The following is a 4,092-nucleotide window of genomic DNA, read 5'->3' as shown; positions in this document are numbered from 1 at the left end:
CTTGAAAACCACTCTGAGGAGTGTAGATTTGCTTTAATAAGAGCAGGTGAGCCCTGGCCAGTGTGATTCAATTGGTTGAGTGTTGCCCTATGCACTGAAAAGTGGCAGGTTTGATCCTGGGACAGCGTGAGTACAGGGGACAGCTGATCGATGTCTCTCTCTCTCTCTCTCCCCCCTCCCCCTCTCCCTCTCTCCCTCCTTCTCTCCTTCTCCCTCCCCTTCCTCTGTTTCTAAAGATCAATAAAAACATTTTTTAAAAAAGCAGGTAAATAGCACAATCAGGAAAGAGCCAGTGACTTTGGCGGAAGTGATAGTCAGGAGGGCAGGCTACAGGGAGAGGAACCATGAGGCAGACATGCTGGGCCGAGGAGATAGCCCTATACAGACCCACAGTCCAGGCAGGAGCAGCACCAAAGGGGAAGCCATAGCACGTGGAACAGTGTGACTGGGGGGCGATGTAGGTGGCCAGAGGTGAGCCTGGAGGGGTGGTTCTCAAGGTCCTCTTTGCTTTTAAGCTCCACCACCAGATCTTCCTCTCTGTGCCTTGGTGTATCCACCTCCAACCTTCTTTGGTGTATCTCTGTGCATTTAGATTTCCCTGTTTCTGCAAAGTGGCAGGACTTTCCTTTCATCTTGCCCCCAGTCAAACCTATCACTCTTCTAGGGTTGGAAGAGGAGAGGAAGAAGAGACTTAAAAGAAAAAGGCTATGGAGAGAGAGAATTGTGAGGGCGAAAGTTGATGTAAATACTGTTTTCCTTTTTTCTAGAACTTTCTATGAGCCAGACTTTGTTCCAAAGACTTTACATGTATTAACCCAGTTAATCCCAAGGGCAGCCTCACAGGGAAGGCACATAACTGTTGATCAGGAACACAAATATGACTGGTTCACAATCTCAGTTTACAACCCACTGACTGCATGATCTTGGGCAAGTTACTGGATGCCTCTCTGCCTCAGTTTCCTGACCTGTGTAATGGGAATGATGCTAGTTCCCACTCCACAGGGTGGTAAGGAATGTATAAGTTAAAATATACAAAACTTAGAATGATGCTTGGCACAAGGTGAGTGGTCACTCAGTTTTTACAGCTGAGAGAACTGAGGTCCAGAGAGAAGTTATTTCCCCAAGCTCGCCCAGGAAGCTGGGTAGCTCACCCAGTGCTGGACCTGGGCCAGCTATGCATTTAGCCCCTCTGGTCTTTCTCTCCACAGAGCAGATGTGAGAAGAGAGCAGGAAGGGGCTGAGGTGGGTAACGTGGTTTTAGACTGGATGTGGGGTCTGTAGACCTTTTAAATGCCCCTCCCATAGCCACTGATACCTGGGCCTGTGGAAGGCTGAAGGTGGTTCTGACAGTAAAGATGCCTGGGTTCAATCCATGCTACAGACTAAATGTGTGTTTCCCCTACAAAAATCGTATGATGAAACCTAATGCCCAGTGTGATGGTGTTAGGAGGTGGGGCCTTTTGGGAAGTGATTAGGTCATGAAGGCAGAGCCCTTCTGAATGGTATTAGTGCCGTTATAAAAAAGGCCTGAGAGCTCTCTCGCCCCTTCCGCCACGTGAGGACACAGAAAAAAGACAGGTAGGTGTCTGTGAACCAGGAAGCAGGTGCTCACCAAACACCAAATCTGCCCATACTGTGATCTTAGACTTTTCAGCTTCCAGAACTGTGAGAAATACATGTTGTTTATAAACCACCCAGTTTATGGTATTCTGTAACAAAAGAGTGAACAGACTACGACAGCCCAGTTTTAGGAGCTGGGGGATTAATGGCAAATATGGGAATGAGCCAAGTGAAGCCTAACGATCTTTAATGGGGGAGGCCAGGAGGGAATGGCTCCGAGCTGCTCAAAGTAGCTGCAGATGCTCTAAGCGTCCATGAGGGGGCAGCAGAGCCTAGGCTCTTTCTTAGGTTAAGGTTTAAGTGGGGTGGTCTGTGGAAGAGACCTTCCAGCACAAAATGAATTCTCAGCTGCATGGCAGGAATAGTAATAAAGCATTCTAAAAATGTAACAAGTTACAGTGATGAGGAACACCCAGTCCCTATTCAGCAGAAGGCAAGACTAAGTCCAAATGGTCAAATACGATTTTCCCAAATTTAATCAAGGGAGTTAATGAGAAAGCTGGAAATAGAACCTAAGACTCCATCTTTTCAGATCTATGGGAAAGAGCCCATTTCCAGAAGGAGAACTGGGTTCTCTTTCAGTAGGAGCTGAGTCCCTGTGTCATGTGAGTGAGTGTGCATGGGATCCTCGTGGCATTTCAGTGGCCAGCAAGTGATGTCAGGGGAGGTCAGAGATTGCACTCTTCCTGACTGTAGATTTCCTTTTTATCATCTTGAGGCCAAACTCATCGGACCCTACATCCTGGAGGAGAGAAGGGAAGGAAGAGAGATCCCGGTTGGTGAGGAACAGGAGCTTGTATAGGACGTTGACTGGAGAATGGTATGGGAACCATGAACATTTTAATAAAATTGCTTGTGTTGTTTTTAGTTATTAAAAATATGTTTATATTGACTAACAAAAAAAAATAGAATCTATAGATAAAAAGAACTTTAAAATAGTCATAATCTGATATACTAAAAATGCTATACATTTTTTTAAAAACGTTTTTCATGAAGAAGGAATTCAATAAATCTTACAAGATCATTTTGTATAACCTGAAATGCAATCCATTGTTTGACTGATCAGCGTTGTAAACCCTTTGAACAGAATGCTGTCCTTGGTGCTGAAGCGGGGCACGGAGGAGGAAGAACCTCTGCAGAATGAGCACTAAGGTCAAGACAAGCCCGTCGGAACTCCCGCGGTGTTTCTATTTGAGACGTTCTCAGAACCATGGTCTCTCTTCTCTTCCTCCGTATTTCTTATCATGTTCCTGTGGAATGCTCTCAATGGGGAAATGTTCCGTGAAACTTAGCTGAACTGAGATCTCCTCATTTCCAGACGTCACAGCTCCATGTGAAATTGCCTTTGCCTTAAATTGATGTCATAATCACCGGAGGCAGAATCATCAGAGGAATTTTTATCTGGAAAGAGAGTTAGAACCAGGTGAGGGCTGGGCCCATAAGAAACCTGGAATCTGGAAGCATAAGAGTCTTGGGACAGGGGAAATACTCAGTTTAGAACTTATTCTATTACCTGGAGTCTAGTACAAACCTACTGTGTCCCTCCACTCTACCCAACCCCCAAATTAGGTAGGTTTAAAAGTGTCCTGGCTAGGAAGTTCATCTTGGCAACAAGGTTGTCTCTAGGGAAGAGAACCCGTGCCTGAAGCCAATTATACTTCTTCTGAGATGTGAATACTTTGAGGGTATTTCTTCCACCCACAAATATCCATCCAGTTAAAATAAAAGTGGCAATCATGGAGTTGTCACCCCTTACCCAAGTGTCCTATCTTGGTTTCAATTATAGTGAGACAACCTGATATTATGTACCTCTTGAGGTGATGCAATACCATTATCTAAGACATACGCTTAACAAAAAATGGTTAAGCTGAGTATAATCAAGCCTGTAGACCAAATTGCCAGTTTATAGGAACTACAGAGGACAGAGGGACATGTTAAACGACACCATAAGGAAAGAATTAGACAAATCCAGAATGTGGGATATTCTTTAAGAAAAACATCTTAGACTCTTACAAAAACCAATACAGGGGTGGGCAAAAGTAGGTTTACAGTTATGAGTACACGAAACAAAGTTTATTATTGTATTATTTTCTGTATGAAAAACTATAAACTTACTTTTGCCCACCCCTGTATATTAAAAAGGTTAGGATACAGTAGTTGGTTAAAAGACCAAATGAACACAACAGAAGTCAGTGAGTGAAATTTGTGGTATTCACATTAGAAAATATTGGTAATAAGAAATGTTCTTGGGTTAACTGGAAAAATACAAATTGGATGATATTCTATAATTATTATCAATTTATTGGGTATGATAATGGTATTTTAGGGTATGTACTAATGTGTTTAGCAATCAAGTGTCATAATATTTGCAACTGACTTCCAAATGGTTCAGTAAAAATTGATGTGATATATATGGCAACATGTTCAACATTGTTGATTTAGTGAGGTATATAAGTATTTACTGCACTATTA

Source organism: Molossus molossus, unplaced genomic scaffold (assembly GCF_014108415.1).
Source record: "Molossus molossus isolate mMolMol1 unplaced genomic scaffold, mMolMol1.p scaffold_m16_p_3, whole genome shotgun sequence".
NCBI classification, from domain to species: Eukaryota; Metazoa; Chordata; class Mammalia; order Chiroptera; family Molossidae; genus Molossus; species Molossus molossus.
Note: the sequence above shows the minus strand (reverse complement) of the source record.